Below are 18600 nucleotides of genomic sequence, written 5' to 3'. Positions count from 1 at the left end.
AGATGCAATTTTATTCCTATCTATAGCACAGATATGAGTAGGATCCCAGGTATTTGAAGTGTACTTAAAGAACCAGTTTTCAGAAGTAAGGAACAATGGGCCATTCCCTCCACCATACAGGGAGAACTAGGGCCAGAAGTTTTGGGTTATATGAGCTCAACTTGGCTGTCTTTCTAGGCAAGACCTTCAGAATGAGAAAGGAGAAAGCTTTAGCAAAATGTCTTTTTTAATTCTTACTGAATTCTCTGTTTGTCAGTTGTTTTTGGGGGGAGGTCACATAGATGTCACTCAACCATTTCCTCTGGAGTCTGACAATGATGGTATGGTAGCCAGCCTCTAAGGTGAGTCCAGTGATCTCTGCTTCCTGGTATTCATTCCCTTGTGTGTGGGCTGAACCTAGTAACTTGCTTTTAATCAGTATAATGGGACAAAAATGATGGAATGTTACTTCCATGATTAGGTTAGAAAAGGTAGTGATTTGCATCTTGTTTTATACTTTCTCTTTCTCATTGGGCTGGATGAAGCAAGCTGCCATGCTGGACAGGACAATACAGTATTGAACTGAGGGCAGCCAACAGTCAAAGGGGAACTGAGGTTCCCAGTCCAATAAGCTTCGAGGAAGTGAATTTTCCAATACCTATGTAAGTGAGCTTGAAAGTAGATATTTCCCCAGTTGAGTCTTCAGATGAAACTGGAACTTTGTGCCAATCAAGTCAAGAGCTCTTGGAACTCCAATGTTTAAGAAGAAAAACGGTAGACTGACATACTTTTAACAAGTTGCTTTCTTTTCTTGGGGATTTCTCTTGCATTATGAAGAACATTATCCCTTCATTAAACTCAGTTTGAAAACCACAAGTGGTTTAGCAAATATTAGATTCACTGAAGTTACTAAGTGTTGGTGAAGATGTGGGGAGACAGGTGTGTTATTCGTGGAATTGTAAGTTTATGCAAATTTTTGGTGAGTATCTGACAAAATATTTTAAACTTTCACACACTTGACCCCTACAAGTCTACTCCAGATATTTATTTTAAGGAATAATCAGTTGAGATCAGACAGAGGTCATATGGGACATCTCCTTGCACATAGAAAGCTCTACATATGAGCTCTAATATATTAATTGAGTCCCTTACTGTGTATCAGGTGCTTTACATATATTATCTCATTCAGTTTTTAAAATGGACTTTATTTTCTATTATAGTTTTAGCTTCACAACAAAATTGAGGGAAAGTGCAGAGAGTTCTCATATACTCCCACTCCCACATATACACAGACTTCCCCACTGTCACCATCCTACACCACATGGTGCATTTATTACAATCATTGATCTGCATTGACACATCTTCATCACTCAAAGTCCACACTTTACTCTTGGTCTCACACATTCTTAGTTTTGACCAATGTATTCTGATATATAACCACCATTTTAGTGTCATCTGCCCTATAAATCTTCTGCTTCTGTCTATTAATCCCTCTGTGCACCTTGACTCTGACAGTTATTGATCTTTTTACTGTCTCCAAGGTTTTGCCTTTTCCAGAATGTCATATACTTGGAATCACACTGTATGTAGCCTGTTAATGTTGACTTCTTGCATTTAGTAATATACATTTAAGTTTCCTCCATGTCTTTTGATGACTTGATAGCACTTTTTTTCTTTTAGCACTGAGTAATATTTCATTATCCATTGAGCTATTGAAGGACAAATTGGCTGCTTCCAGGTTTTGATAATCATGAATAAAACTGCTATGAAGATCTAACCTAGAAATAGGTTTTTGTGTGGACATAAGTTTCCAATTTATTTGTGTAAATACAATGAAGCATGATTGCTGGATTATATGGTAAGAATATGTTTAGTTTTATAAGAAACTGTCAAACTGCCTTACAAAGTGCCTGTACCATTTTGCATCCCCACCAACAGTGGATGAGCATTCCTGATGCTCCTCATTCTTGCTAGCATTAGTTGTTGTCAGTGTTGAGGATTTTCACCATTCTAATGGGTGTGCAGTGGTATCTCATTTTTGTTTTAGGTTGCAATTTTCTAATGACATATGATGCTCAGTATCTTTTCATATGCTTTCTTGTAATTTGTATATCTTCTTTGGTGGGTGTCTGTTCATGTCTGTTGCCTATCTTTGCATCAGATTGCATTCCAAATGTAAGACATTTTTAGGAGGTAAGAGATTCCTTCTGAGATTTCCTATGCATCTCTTCAGTTTACTGTGGACATTCCTTTTCACATATTTCTAAGCAATGGAAAACAGCCTTTTGGTATTATCTTGATAAGATTCCTGCTCATTTCCCTTGGAATTTTTGATGTAGACCTCTAAGCCAGATGCAACTTAAAAAATTACACACATTTGTGTCCAGGAGCGCAGTAATCACCAGATAGATGTATAAAAAGATAGCTTCTACTACATTTTCTTGTAAAGTAAGATAATATCATTGTCTGTATACCACATTGCTTTAATACCATATACTCATGTGATTTGTTTTACTCTTACCCCAAACCAATCTCTATTGACTCCCACAAGTCTTCAGCTGGTGATTTCAGGATTGAAGAGGTGACCTTAAGCTGGCCACTATGCTTGCATTGAAGTGCCTGTAATAAAGACACCTTTGGGAAATTTTGCAACTTGACCACTAACCAGCATAAAAACATGAAAAAAATTGATTTAGAGGACTGTGATTGGGTGTTTGGATCTTATGTTTTCTCTGATTTCAAGTCTTGTATTCAAGGATTTATTTATTTATTTACTTATCCACAAAGAACAATTTAGCACTAAAATGTTCTTATCTTTTTCTGATGTGAGGAGAATCATGAGACTATAGTTATAAACTTAACACAAATAGAAGGGGGCTGAGAAAGGTGGTATCTACAAAACAGTTCTGTGATCTAGAAGTGAAATTCCAGAGAGTACGCATCAAGTAAGTATACCAAGCCCCACTGTCCATGAGGCTGACTCTTGATGGATGACAGGGGTATTAGGGTTGGGGAACAGACCAGAGGAGAGCAAAGTCTGCCTAGGATTGGTCATTTGCTGTGGGACGTGGCTGGTGGGACAGCTCTCTCATGAGTCTGAGACCATGTTCTTGGAGACTCCTGGGTAAGAGATTTCTTAGACATTAATCACTGTCATATTGAGAAAGTTTCCATGTATCCACTAAAACTATCCAATATGACCAAAATAAAGATATCTCCTTTCTCATGTACTGGTGAAGAACTGGGCTAGTCAATATTAATTTGTTTCCAGGGTCCCTGAAATTCTTATCTGAAAACTCTCTTTCTGCTACTTTTCTTGGAGGTCGGTGAATTGCACAGAATAGACATTAGTCCAAGTGCCATAAAATCCTGTAACATCCTAGGTCATGACAATGAATATTTTAGGCTTTCCTTTGCTCCCCTGTTCTTTCTTGTCTCTGGTTTTTGCTGTGTGACTCAAAGTAAAAAGTATTCCCAAAGTCCCTTGCAGCAGTGCATGAGTTAGGCTATACCAAATTCACCTTTGTCCCATATTCCTTCTTGATCTTGTGAAATTGTGTGGTCTGATTGTGTTCCTTCCAAATTCATATGTTGAAACTTAATTGCCAATGTGATAGTGTTTAGAGTTGGGGCCTTTAGGAAGCGATTAGCATATGAGGACAGGGCCCTCATGAATGGGATTAGTGACCTCATAAAAGGGCTTGAGGAAACTAGCTGACCCCTTCCATTCTTCTGCCACATGAGGACACAGACAATGCAGCAACAAGATGCTGTCTTGGAAGGAGACACTGGGCTCCCACCAGACATGAAACTCATAGACACATTGATCATGTATTTCCCGGCATCTGGAACATAAGAAATAGGTTTCTGTTATTTGTACTTTTTCTAATCCGACATATTTTGTTATACTAGCACAAATAGACTAAATCATGAAGCTTCCATTTTTTACAAGTCACTCAAATTAGGGTGTTGAAATTAATCTTCAAGGCTGATGGTCATCTAGGCATCCTGTTCCACAATGCAGCTGTGACTGCTGTGTCAGCCAGACAGTCACCCCTAGACATGTGTTTTCTTAGTATTTCCCTAAACTTTCAGCACAAGCACTCCATCCTGGTTGCCAGATTAAAGACCCCTCCTTGGCCGCAAATTATCAGCCCACCAGTGCAGCAGCCAATTTGACACCTAAATAAAAAGTTAAGGCCTAACTCTGGGAGCATGGTCAATTTCCCTTTTCTTTTTACCAACCCAATACAAATTTTATCCAGTTTAACCTTCTGCACTTCTTTTCAATGACCATGATTCTCCAAAATATCCACTACTCTTCCAAGTATTCTAATGACACCTGCTTTTTTCCCTTTCAACTGATTTAACTTTACTGCACTGTTTTATAGATAGAGAGTATGATTTCTGTTGGGAAATTTTTATAGGTATAGCTCTTCTGTCCAGAGTGCAAAGTTCCATAGTTTTGCACAGTATGTGCAAAACATTATAATCCACTGGCTGTTTCAGTCATTACTGATCTGCCCTATTAAGATCTTTTGTTCTGAGAAGAATCAATGGGAATTCTTTGAGTCACACACTTAACGAACTATTTTTTTTAAAAGGGACTGCTGTTTTGAAAGTTTGGCTGTTCACTTGTTTTAAATTTTGGGATCTGAATTGCAGTTATAGACAAGCAGAGCTATATGACCATACTTCATTTTCCCTTTCCAAATATGTGGGTGGTGAAGGCACTCTATGTATATTTGGATTAAGCAAATAGGCCTTCGAAGTTATTACCAGGGAGACTGCTATGGGACTGCTTTCTCTTTTGGCATTTTCCATGCAAATGTTTCCTTGACCCAGCTCTTGGCTCTGTGGGTTAATCTGGGCAAAAGTGGACCTGCACTGTGGCATGGGTTCATGCAGGAAAGTGTCCAGTCGAGGAATGATAGAAGACTTTTTAGGTCTGTTGGCTTAGGTAGTGACCCATTCTGCTGCGTTCCATCCTAACTCACTGTTTTCCTCCTCTGACTGCTATAATTCTCCAGATATGCTGATGTATTTTGATCCAGCTTTGCCTTCATGGATTAATTTATTTAATAAATATTTATGGGGCTCTCTGTGACATTGGGCATGATTCTAGGCTCTTGGGAATGTAGCAGGAAGCAAGACAGTCTAAGGTCCCTATGCAGGTACAGATAAACAATAAAACAGACAATAGATAAGTTAGTTGCAGGTTGTGGTAACAGCTAGGAGGGGAGAAACAGTGTGATGTGATGAATGAAGCAGAGCCTATTTGGGAGAGGATGGTCAGGGATCTTTCATCTCATTAGGGCAGTGACAATTCAGCTGAGATCTACATGTCAATAGACAGCCAACCATGAGAAGATGAGGCACACCATTTTATGTAAAGGGAATGATAAATGTGAAGATCCAGAGACAAGAAAGTCTTGCGTGTTTACAGAATTGAAGGGAGACCAATCTGGCTGGGACACTGTGAGTAAAAGGAAGTGTGATGAGGACACGAGCTGGAAGGATGAGCAGATCATGCAGTGCCTGGGAGAGCTGGAGATCAGTTTAGAGTCTGTTGTAAATGGAATGGGAAGCCCCAGAAAGGTTTTATATAGGTGAGACATAGGATTTGAGTTTACTTTAAAAAATCTCTCAGGCTGTTGTATGGAGAACTTAGTTTGGCAAGCAGCAAGAGAGTCATTGGAAAAGCCAGTGCTGAGGCTATTCATTTAGATATATATATATTTTTTTCTCTAACCTTCTTTTTTTGTTTGTTTTTATGAGGCAGGATCTTGCTCTGTCACCCAGAGTACTGGTGTGCAGTGGCGCGATCTTCCGCTTCCCAGGCCAAGAGATTCTCCTACCTCAGTCTCAGGAGTGACTAGGACCGCAAGTATGCACCACCATGCCTGGCTAGACTTTTAACAAATTTTTAATTCTGTAGAGATGGGGTCTCCCTATGTTGCCCAGGGTGGTCTTGAAATCCTAGGCTCAAGTGATCCTCCTGCTCGGCCACCGAGAGTGCTGAGATTGTAGTCATGAGCCTTTGTACTCAACTATCTCTATCTTTGATGTGAGTGAGCCTCTGCCCACATTCCAATTAAAGAAACTATACCAATTGCGTGGAATTCTTGAGGTTTGATTAGTTTAAGCTACAGATTTTCTTAACCTTGGAGAGCTTTTCTGTTTGTCTTTTAAATGTAGAGAGAAATTAGTTGAAGTGAGGCCTAAGTACCTGTAATTTTGTAGAAACTCCTTGGGTGATTTTAATGGGCAAAGAGGGAGAGAATTCTGTAGGACCAATTAGGGATCCCCTTTCTTTCTTGGGGATTACAGTAAATATAATACATAAGGCTCAAATCCTCTCCACTAGAATTATGGAGGCAAAGGGCAGTGCAAGGTACAACAGGCTTTGTCTGCTTCTGGTAGGCCACCTTTCACATGACTGTGCCAAATAGTGAAGACAATACCATAAGTAAGAGCCAGGAAAAGTGCCTGTCTTGGCTGTCCATCAGATGACAATGGAATAGTTGTGGAAGGCTGCTGCTGGCCTTCACCGTCTTCACCACTCACAGTCTGCCTTCTTCCCTTTCTCTCAGATCTTCATTCTCCCAACTCAGTTCACTTAACAAATAAAACCCCAGGCATGCCTTGTTTTCTCAGCTGCCCTTGGCAATCACATAATTTCCATCCTCTCTGCCCCTGGTGGGAGGGGAGGAGCACACCTGGCCAGTCTCCAGAATGGACTGTCTAGTCCTTGCTCCTGTCTAACTGTCACAGCCACAAGTGACCTGCAGTTTTCTGCTGCCAGACTGTGGTTTTAAGGTCATGTTCACTAACCCAAAGCACATTCCAATGGGTTTCAATTTCCAGCTGCTCCTGTGAGATCCAGGCCACTTTTCTCAGTGCTGTCTGCTTCCAGTGGGTGCCCTGCCTCAATCCAGCAGCCCGGATTGCTCAGCTTTGGAAGCCAGTGAGGTGAGTGGCAAGTCGTTCCATATACCACGTTTCCCTCTATTTAAGAAGTTTGAAAAAGGTATAGGTGTTTGTGTGGTGTTCAGGCTGGCATTCCCAAACATATATTTGAAGGATGTTCATCACAAGTAAAAGAATTGACAGACTCCTGGAGACCACGGATGCACTGGAAGCAGTTCCATGCATTCTTTGTATTCACTGAAGACACTCCACTGAGATGCTTTTCTGAAAGCATCAAGGGCTGAAGTAGGGAGTGGTTCTGCCTGGGTGTTCTGATGTCATCTGTGAAGTGCTGGCCTTCCCCGGCCCCAAGGCTGTGACTCATTAAGAGCAGAGACCCTGGGAAGTTCACCCCTCGGCTGAGTGGGCATGTTCCAGGCACAGTGCTCAGTGCTAGAGAGACAGATGTGAGAGAAGTAGAGATGCTTACACATTCCAACATCATTTAAGGGCGAAGGTGAAGGCTGATTTTGTTTCCTGCCTGCCCAACCTGCTTGGGGTGAATTATTTTGCCAACTATAAATATGACTTTAAGGATTTGGCCCCTGGGGCTGCAGGGGGTGGGAGGTGGACGGGGGGAACTTCATGTCAAGGCTTCACATGTTATGCTAGGGCACGAAGGTGCATTCAGCAAAGGCTCAGTGTTAAGCAGATTCTCTGCCAAGGACTTTGTGACTATAAGTCAGGGTTCCCACCATTGCTGCAAATCAGGCAATGTCCACTGTACCTGGCTTTGTTGGGTGAGGGAAAGGACAGTGTGTAACCTTGGAAAAGCTAATTCACTTTGTCAAGGGGCTGGAAAAGGATCTGGCTAGACATGTCTCTTGTCAAGAGTAGCATTAGCGATTGTCTGAAATGAGGGTCACCTCAAGGTTTCACCTGAAGTAGCTCTCCTGATTTCTGGGTTGAAGTTAGTAGATTTGGTGGAAATCACAGACATGACTTCACAGCCAGAGATTCCCTGGACTCACACAGCCACTGTCAGTGCTGCTGCAGCCTAGACCAAGGCCTATAGGTATTCTTGATCTTGCTCTCATCTGTGCAGTGGAAAGATGCAGGTATGAGGTGTGGGAAAATCGAACAAAATGACAAACACAAAGGCTTTTGTAAGATTCGGGGGCTTGTGTGAATGTTAGGAGGCAAGGTGGTTACCAGGTGGTTGTGCCCAGTGCTGCAGGGAAGGGGCTGCTGAGGGGCGTCCTAAAGTCTTGTGTCCCAGCTCCTAGGAGCCTAGGAGGAGGAGAGGAAGTTGCAGTGCATGTGGCCTCTGTCCTCTGGGATTTCCAGCTCCTGGGGCAGGGTGATGAGGGAGTGAGAAGGCGTGGCCTCCCTTTCCTGAGAACAGGAAGAAAGAAGGAACTAGTTCTGCTTCTCCTTTGGGGGTGTGCTGTGCGTGGAGTTTGCAGGACAGAGCTTTGGCATGAACTGGCAGTGGTCTTGAGCAAGGCATGACTCTTCTGGGTTTCTGGTTCCTCTTCAGTAGGTACTGTCTCTGTTGGCTCTGCCCACTTTTATGTCTAGTGATTGTCTAAGAGTTTTAAAACCTACTTGTGAAACATCCGTAGATTAACGTAAAGAAAAAAGGCCTTATTTAAGTCATCACTAAGTTCTGCAGTTCAGTGGTCATCAGATATCAGGGAGGGAGGGAATCGGCCACACTTCTTGGCCCCACTTCTTGATCCTTTACAACCTATGAGAGGTATGGTGCCCCTTTCCCAGTGAGGTGCCAGGTGCCACTAGAGCCAGAGAAAGGCTGGGAAACCACTTTCTCAAACAGCTTCAGCTTCACACAAACAAATAAGCACATGGAGGCTTGTGTTATTATGAAGTTTAGCTGCGGAAGTGGGCAGGTGCCAGAGGATGCAAATCATCTTACACTTTTACAGCCCAAAGTCACTGGCAACAGACCTTAGAAATGAGCCATTACCTTCATTTTGCAGGAAAGGAAACAGACCCTGGCAGGTGAGGAGATTTGCTTCACTTCGATGGCAAAATTGAAATGAGAACCCGACATGTCCACCCCTCACTCTCATTTGTAGAAATACTCTGTTTCTAAAATGAAAGAATACTTGCTTGTTTTTGCCCTTGTCTCCCCTTTTCCTTAGTCCCTCTCACTGCCAGCTACTTTTATTTCTGTACCATGAAGCACCTGCCTGTCTCCATTCATACAGCACCCACGTTCCTCAAGCTGTTGTTCCTACAGGAGGTTGGGCTGTGTAGATCAGACAAATGGCTTAGACAGCTGATTTCTGGTTAAACCTGCCCTCTGCCCTCATTTCAAATGTCTCCCATCCTGTCTTTTTTTAATCCGTTTATAAATATGTTGGTAGGGCAACCTCCTAGTTCTATGCCTTCACCCACCTTTTCACCTTAAAAGTAGCAAATCCTAGGTCACCATTACAGGCAGTGGTCAAGGTGAATGTTGGGAAAGTCATCTCACTTCCCAGGCCTCAGTTTTCTCATTGCTAAAATGAAAGAAGGAAAGGAGCCCACAGTTAAAAGCTGGAGTAAAGATCTCTAGATCTTTCTTTAACTTCAATTTATTAAAAAATTTTAGAGATGAGGTCTTGTCTGGCCTTGAGCTCCTGGATTCAAGTGATCTTCCTGCCTCAGTCTCCTAGTAGCTGGGACTACAGGTGTGTCCCACCATGCCTGATGGAGCTTTCTTTAGCTCTAACATCCAAACTCCACAAAGACATTGATCTGCCCTGGAGGAACCAGGGAGCCTTTTCCATTTACCCACCATAGGTCAGGCAATAGGTGTTTTGCAACCAAAATATAGGGTCCCATGGCAGCCCCTTAAGCCAAGCACAGGGCCTGTGTATTGGCACATGCCATGTGCCCATAGAACTGCCCTGCTCAGAGCTACACCAGGGACTCGAGACACTCCAGCTGATGTAGGAAGGAGTTAGGGCCGGGCTCATGAGAAGGGTATTCCTACCTCAGTGGCCAGGGCTCATGCTAGGTTGACAGTAGTCCCACAGCCCACCTCATGCCCACCCCTCTGTCGCCAGTATCTGTTTAGGAAGAAGGACTGACTTCGCTAGTGCTGGTTCTTCCATTTCTTGAGGAAAGATTGCGCAGTTCAATAGGGAGCTTCAGGTTTCCAGAACAGATTACTGACTGTTTTGGAGTCTGCAACTGACCCCACTGACCCCTGCTTTTGGGGACACAGTGGCCAATCCACTTTCTTCTGTTCATCTAGCCTTGCCCCTTCACTTCCTCATAATGAACCTCCTTCATGCCTCAGATCACCGACTCCATTCCCGGCTCATTAGCCTTGGGTGGCATCTTGGGCCATGATAAAAAAACAAAACAAAACAAAACAAAAACAAAACAAAAAAACCCAAAAAACTCCCTCCAAATTGCCACCAGAGTCTCTTGATGTCTCAAGAAGAACGTGTAGCCGGAGATGTTGAGTGATCCTCACGTGAGTTGCCTAAGAGTGGGAGATTCTCTTCTGAATTTAATTTTTAAGACAGATTTTCTTTGTTTTATAGTATAAATATGCTCTGGGCCTTGCACCATTTCAGGTTTTGGATCTAATTCCCAGTCCCTTTATAACCTTGGCAGCTGGCTTCGCTTTCATCAGCCTTTCCCTTTCCCTGCTGGTAGGCCTCTCACAACCCCACTCACTCTTCATATCACACAAATGAGTTCATTCTCAGCCGCATACTCTCCATGCGCCTTCTGTTTCTCCTGGATCTCTTTATGATGGTCTAGCTTCTTCAGGTTCATGGACACTTTGAAAAGTCGTCTGTGAATTCTTTCTTACTATGTCATTCAAAGCATTCAACTCCCTGACACTCTATCCCCTCCTCTCTCCATTGTAACAGTTGAGTTTGCTTGTGTTTCATCCTTCCATCCATCCATCCATCAATCCCTCCATCAGCCCATGTGTCTATTTTGTATCCGTCACTGGGGACAGAGAGATGACATGGTGAGTTACTGTCCTCAGGACATGGCAGTGGAGGGCTACGGAATAGGATATATAAATGAAAAACTAGTGAGAGTGCAACTCGATATGCACAAGACACAGAGGCTGTAAAATGAGACATATTGGATAGTAAATAAGGAGCTGGGAAGGATGTGCTGGCAGGAGAGCTGGGCACCCTTTAAGCAGAAGGAAAACCATGCACCAGCCTGGGTGGATGTAAAAGCATACTGCATGCCAGAAGCACTGAGTTTGGAAAATTGTTGAGGCACGAAGCAGGAGAATCTGGGGATAGGGTAGGGATTGGTGAGAATTAGTCTGGAGAGTCAGGCAGGGTCCAGGGCTTCAGAGGCCCTCTATGTTATGCTAAGGCTCTCAGGCTCATCCTGACAGTCCAGGGGCTCCCTCAGTGGTTGGTTTTAAGGAAGGGAGTGACATGGTGAGACTAGTTTGGACAGCACTCTGGCAACACTGCTGAGGATCGGTTTCATGGGTGACTCTCCAAGACAAGGAGGCCTGTGGGGAGTAAAAGTCAGAATGATGTTACCAGGGAGGAAGAGGACACATGCAAGAGGTGTTGTGGAGGTAAAGTTGGTAGAGCTGAATGATAGGTGGAAGGAGTCTGGGGCTGCCATCCAGGTGTCCGGCTTGAAAATGTGGGTGCACGGGAATTCTGTGCCCACACCCAGTGCTGTCTAAACTAGCAGCCATTCTGCCTCAGGCCTTCCTCAGTTGCCCCTGTCTTCCGTTTTGTTACCAACACATAAATCAGGCCTTCATTTCTTACCTAGATTTTTGAAATATCCTGTTCATCTCTTTCAGTCCCTTCTACAAAATGCTGCCAAGGTAATCTTGCAGGGACAGCTGAACAATTCCCATTGCATAGTGAATGATGTCCCAGCTTTTTGCATCACCATCAATATTCATAGCTATAGGAGACTTTTTTTTTCCCGTAGAGTCCAATTTTTGAGAGAACATGAGGCATGCTGTATGTGTGAAGTAATTGAATGTCAAGTCGTCTTTAGGAGGGATGGGGCACGGAATTCCTACTCTGAGGGCAATGAAGGCAGCAGACAGGGTGTCTCCAGGGGTGACCCCAGGTGATCCTGCCTGTGCCCATTATTTTTTTCCAGGTGTATCTTCCACTTCTCCCCTGGCCTTGGGCTTTCGGGTCTGGTCTCATTGTTGCCCAGAATTGATCCCTTTCTCACTTGGGTCTTTGCAGACTGCATTGCCTCCTCCTGGAATACTTTCACTTGCATTCCTGTCTGTTGAAATCCTACCCATCTTTTGATATCCAGCCGAAAGGCAAGGACCCCATGAATCCCCTGTGGGAATGGATCCTTCAGAAGCACTTTCCTTTCTATGGCACTCTGCACATTTACTGTGCACAGCACCTAACATATCTTGTATTTTATCTCCCCCACTGGACCACTAGATTGGGAGCAGAAATGGAAAACTGGAGGTCTTAATCCTGGGTCCTGGGTCCAGCCTGTGAATGTGTTTTGTTAGTTTGCATGATTTTTTCCCCACCAAATTTAATTTATTAAAAAATTATTGTCTATGTTAAATATACAAAAAAGCTGACAATATGATATAATAATGTATATTTGGGACTTATCACCAAGAACGAACAGATTTGCTGCTGACACCTCACCACCTACGTTTTAAGAAATAAAATATTACACATACATTTTGAATACTAGCCCACGCATTCCTCTCTTGGAGCAGGTCTTTGAGCTGTTTCTTAAAATTTAGAGTTAGTCGCTGATATTTAGAAATCAAGAGATTTCACGTAAGAGTTGGCTTCTGGCTGCTTTCCTGCCAGTTCTCAGCAGGCCATCACGGGTTCCCAGCCCCATCCTGGCCCTCAGAGCCTGGTTGTCAGGTGGTGAAAACCTGAGTCTGGCACCTGAGTTCCTCATCTGCTGTCCATACACGTTTCCTAGCAGGCGGGGGACCTCCTCATGCCCCTCGTCTTTCTCTGCACCACTTCCCAGGCTGTGCCCCCTGCCTGGACAGAGGAATTCAAGGCCTTATTCAAGCCCCACTGGTTCCTGTGGCTTTTCCCAGTGACTTCAGCTCAGCTCCATTCTCTATACTCATATACACCTAGCCGTTAAGCTGATGACTGAGCAATTGCCTGTGTTTTCATTCATTCCTTTGACAGGTACCCTGCAGAGCCACCTAGGTGGAGGAAAGGGACGCAAAAATCCCCACTGGGTCAGGCTTCCTTGCTCTTCCCTCTGAGACTTGCTGCCCCCGTGTGGTGCATTGCGTGAGGTACAGCGAGGCTTGCTTGGTGCAGGAGGTCTGCCTGCCTGGCACCCTCAGTTGTGAGAAGGGATGGCGCATTTTGTTGGAGGCAACACTCCGAGTCCTTTGTGCTTTTCCAGTTGAGACTGCTGGCCCATCCAATTTATTCCTCTCTTTCTGTGATCACCGCTCACTGCCCATTGGAGGTATAACCTTTCCCATCACTTCTCTTTGAACATTGCCCTCGTTGGTCAATAAGAGTGGGGTTTCACTCGACTGAAAAACCAAGGGGAAAGGCTCTTGTCCCGGATTCCACCACCCTCCTATCCTTCCCATGGTATTTGTCATAAACATATGGATGGTGGGCATGCCTTGCAAGAGCAGGACAGGTGCTGGCTCTTGCATTTTGTTCAGTGGATGGGGCAGGAGGGATGTTCCATTTTTCACTCTACCCTCACTGGCCTAGTGCAATTCCACCCTGATGCTGGTGCTGGTCATCTGTCCCTTGGTGTTTTGAGGTGGCAGAAGCCTTTTCATCTGGGCCAGAATGTTTTCCCTTTTTCCGTTCAGAATGATCTTTGAAACTGTCTCTGTTGTGGTAATCAAATTCAACTGATTAACCATTCATAAATTTTCTGTGTAAGAAAGAAGCCATCTTGATGTTGAGTGTGACCCTCATCGTGGCTGTGATATACAGCCAGGTCCAGAGGCAGACAGCTTCCCTTCCCACACTCTGGACCCACAGCAACCTCTGCACCCACTTCAGGTAAACTCTGTCCCTAATCCCCCTGAAAGTGTTTCTTTCGACCGTTGCTTCTTTGGTTGGTTAATGACTATGTCATCACTGAAGTCCCCAAACTTGTCTTTGTTGGCCTCCCCTCCTCAGGGAAATTGAGAGGAATGTGGGGACCAGTGATAAAAGGGGAGATGTAGGGAAGGAGAAGCTAAGGAGATGGAAGAATAAAGGAAGAAAGGATGTGATTTAATGGAAAGATGGATAAAAAAGGAGGGAGAGGCAGTTAAATCTGGGGATGTGGGATAGCAGATTTCTACTTTTCGAGCTGAGTAGGAGATAAATTTTCTGGGAAGCTCACCCTCATTCTCTTTATTTGCCCAGGAACCCATGGTGTGGCTTCATTGTGTGATTTGAAAGGGTGAAATGCAGGGTTGTGAATAACCAGAATGATCAGCACACACATACCCAGGTGTGTTCTACAGACCTTCTAGGAAATTGGCACTGAAGCTGCTGGAGGCTAAATGCATTTTTGCTTTTCTCTCCCCTGCTCAGGGCCATTTGGTAAGGCATGCAAACCTTTTCAGGTGCCCCTCAGGGATTCTCTTGGGTTCTAGGGAGTCCCCTGCATGGAATAGGGCAAGAAGGAGGTAACCCAAGGGAGTTGGGGCTCTCTCAAGGAACGGCACCCCATGCTCCAGTGCTCTGCTGTGCCACTGACAAGGCAAATTCAGGCTGAGTGTTTCAGTGGAAAGATAAGGACTTTCAACGCTGACTCCCTGGTAGCAGGTCTAGTCACTAATCACTTAGTGTGACCATGAACAAGTTTCCTTCCGATGAAATGGAAATAGTCACCTCACATCAGAGGTTTCTGATGAGTATTAAGTGAGGTAATATATGTCATATGTAGGTCAGGTTGTAGATGTCTGAAACATACTAGAGCTTATTCAGCCTTCATCCACCCTTCCTGACCCTCCCACTACTCTGCCCACCCCTAAATCCTGGTTTCATGGTACTCTTCTAAATTGGAGATGGTGATATCTGGAAATGAAAGGGAAAGGAGGAAAGTATATATTAACAGAAGCCACGCCTCCCTCCAGGTTAAGCATTAAAGCATTTATTGCTCTTTTCATTGAACTGTGTGAAGAAATGGGAGATTAAAAAAAAGAAATGCTTTCTCATTTAAGAGGGGAAATGGAGCTCTGGTAGTCAAAAGAGATCCTCAAGTTAAAAGAGACCCCAAATTGTTCAGAATTAGCCACTGATATTCGGTAACAGCAAATCACATTGTCTGTTCTTTGGTATATGGTTAGCACAGAAAGCTTCTGGTTGGGCCAGTGACTGCACAGGTTTTGATGACACAAGGAAGACAATAAGTTGGTCATTGTGTGAAAGGGAGGAGGCAGGACCTGGGCTTGTGCACTTGTTACCTTCTGTATGAAGCCAGGAGGGTGGAGCTTGATGACATCTCCTAACAACACCCACATGCACGTCTCTGTCATCCTTAAATCACTGAGTCTTGGACTTCAGGGTCTTCTTGTGCCGGTCCACAAGGTATAAATTGGCCTGAGCAGGAAGCTCACTATTTCCAGCAGGAAGCCAATGCAGCCTATCAGGGCTAAAGGAAGGCTCCATCTGGAATCAAGGCAGAGGCCTCTCTCTTTGCTCAGGGTGTAACTAAGGTTATCATAGCTTTGGTGAGGCGTGTCATCTGAGATGTAGTGGAACTGACCTCGTATTCTTGGGGCCTTCTTGGGGTCCTGCAGGGCCCACAAGACCAGAATGTGGGCCCGGGCCACGTTGCCAACATAGACTGTGTTGACTGTGGATAACTTGCTGACACTTGACAGGATCCCATTGTAATGGGGCCTCATTTGTAGTGGCAGAAAGGATTGGGCTTCTTTCCTCATAGATATACATGGGTCTTAAGGCACAAATGTACAAGATACCGCTATTTTTCAGTGTTCACCCATTAGCTGCCAGCACAGCCCCCTCAGCAAGCTTTTTGCTCTATGTGTATGGAGCAGACCATATGTTTTCCAAAGGCTCTTATTTGTGGCCATTCTGGATGATCTCATTGTAGGAGTTGGGCCTGGCTACCTCTATGATGCTGGTGTGGATGAAACCTGGCATACTAGCTTGGACACAGGTTCCCAACAGAAGTTGGGTACCTTCCCATGAAGAGTATGCTGTCAGTGTCAGGAAATATCCCCATGGGGCCGCAGCCACATGCACAGATCCATGTGCCCCATTCTCCACTCCCAAGTGCAGTGGTTGTAACATACTCGGGTTACCACCGAGTGTTGTATTCTTCTGTGGCTCTGACTGAGATTGGGGCCATGCTACAGCCATAGGAAAAACATAAAAATAAAAAGAAATGAAGATTTGGGCTCTAGAGAGGAGGAATTTCTAGACTTTTGGGTTTTGTGGACGCGCGCGCGCGCGCGCGTGTGTGTGTGTGTGTGTGTGTGTGTGTGTATACTTTAATTTTGGAGAAGAACCTAGAGTTATCACTTTATATTTTGACAAGTAAGAATATTGCAAAATTATGATTTTTTCATTGATAACATTAAAGACAGAGTATTTAAAACTAAAAAATCAGGAAACTATACTCTGAGAATATGGACAGTCCCAGTCCTTAGGCACAAAAGGGCAGTGGAAGAATTCACATCACACACACACATTCACAGTTGTATATAGGCAATACACACTCAAATATATACATGCAATTGCTGGTATTTTTCTCATTTTGTTAAAGACTAATAAAACTTTTTCTTTTTTTGTTGAAGACTAATAAAACTTTGACTAGTAAAACTAAATCCCTAGAGTCACTGAGCAAATAGGTGGGTTTGGGGAGCTTCTGGATACCCACACACTTTTCCTGATTGTGTGTTCTCCAGGCAAGCTGCTTCCAATTCTGGTTGTGACTCCATGTACCCAGTTATGTAAAGAGGGGGTGATGGTGATAAACCTTCCTTCTACTTAGTATTCCAAACCCTGCACTGGCGTTTCCTGTGGAGCCTGGTGGAGGAAGAGGGGCGGGGATGGGGGTGGGGGGGAGTGTGCCCTCTGCTGGTAACACCTGCATGGGGAGGACCTTGCAGCCTCTCCTGAGCTGTGTGAAAGCAAAGCTCATGGAGGTATCCGGAGCGTCTTCCCTTGAAGAAGGAATAAAAATCCTGGGCAAAAGATCATTTTTATTTGCTTATTTTTGTACTCTTGGCTCCTTTTACAGTCTCTGTGCAATTTGAGTTTCTGGAGAGACAGTCTCATCTTTTCAAAAATTAATCTAGTGGCAGAGAAAATATGGAGTTAGTTTACCTTCAAGTGGTAAATGACCAACATTGTGAAATATTCTCTAAGCCTGCGAGTGATAATGGTTTTAGGAAACAGATGCCTCTAACACTTCCCCTGTCATTTCACATCCCCTGTTGTTGGGAGCTGTGGAGAGTAAGAATTAAAATGAAAAACTAGTTTTCTTAGCACACTCCTTGCACTTTAGGGGAGATTTACAGGTTATGGGTAAGTAGAAACTGAAAAGGTTTTTTTATTTTTTATTTTTTATTTTTTTTGAGATGGTGCTGGAGACTCAAAAGCAATTAGTTGCATTAGAAAAGGCATCAGAGTAGACTGAATGTGGAGGGCCAGACCAGCAGTGGGGTGCTATGGTCCTGAAGAGACTGGGCTCTGGGAATCAGAGGCTGAGACTACATGACAATATATCTTAAGCCAGTGTGTCTGTAGGTTTAAAGTAGATTGGAAAGCCACAATTTGCAAAAACCACCCAATATTTAAGGAATGTGATGAAGCCAATAATTCAGGACTTATTCCTTCTTGTGTTGTAATTTTTGCCCTGGTACCAGAATATGAAATAGCTTCCAGGAGTTCCAGCTATAAGCTTGGAATTGTCTGTGTGATTGCAATCACATGGTGACAACACTCAGAATCTAAATTGGACTTCTGTTGTATTCTCACCACTCAATTTGTCTTTTAGCAGTTTAATGGGTACATTTTAGAGTCTTCCATTTTGTGTGGAATTAGATCCTCCCCTTGAAATGCTGTAATTAACATCACTTAAAAAAAAACTTGAATAAAATATTGAAACAAAAAAAAAAGAAAAGATACATTTTTCTCACCACTATATGGCACATACTCTAAAACTAACCACATAATTGGACATAAAATAATCCTCTGCAAATGCAAAAGAACAAAAATCAAACCAAACACATTATCAGGCCATGACACAATAAAAAATAGAAGTCAAGACCAAGAAAATGGCTCAAAACCATGAAATTGCATGGAAATTAAACAACATGTTCTTGCATGACTTTTGGGTAAATATGAAATTACATAGAAATTAAACAACATATTCCTGAAAGACTTATGGGAAAATAATGAAATTAAGGCAGAAATCAAGAAGTTCTTTGAAACTATGAAAATAAAGATATAACATACCAGAATCTCTGTGACACAGGTAAGGCAGTGTTGAAAGGGAAATTCATAGTACTGAATGCCCATATCAAAAAGTTATAAGGTTCTCAAATTAACAACCTGACATCACAACTGAAAGAACTGAAAGAATTAGAGATGCAAGAAAAAAATCAACCCCAAAGCTAGCAGAAAACAAGAAATAACCAAAATGAGAGGGGCTAAACTGAAGGAAATGGAGGCATGAAAAACCATTTAAAAGATCAGTGAATCCAAAAGTTGGTTTTTTGAAAAAAAAAAA

The 18600-nt window shown here is 43.4% G+C and overlaps 1 pseudogene; it reads right to left on the bottom strand.

The window, feature by feature from the left end:
- Positions 1–15397: 15397 nt before the first annotated feature.
- LOC105541378 overlaps positions 15398–18600 on the bottom strand; it is a 30762-nt pseudogene continuing 27559 nt past the window's right edge.

Source organism: Mandrillus leucophaeus, unplaced genomic scaffold (assembly GCF_000951045.1).
Source record: "Mandrillus leucophaeus isolate KB7577 unplaced genomic scaffold, Mleu.le_1.0 Scaffold1054, whole genome shotgun sequence".
Lineage (NCBI taxonomy): Eukaryota > Metazoa > Chordata > Mammalia > Primates > Cercopithecidae > Mandrillus > Mandrillus leucophaeus.
The sequence above is the reverse complement of the archived record's forward strand: the minus strand, read 5'-3'. Positions and strand labels throughout refer to the sequence as shown.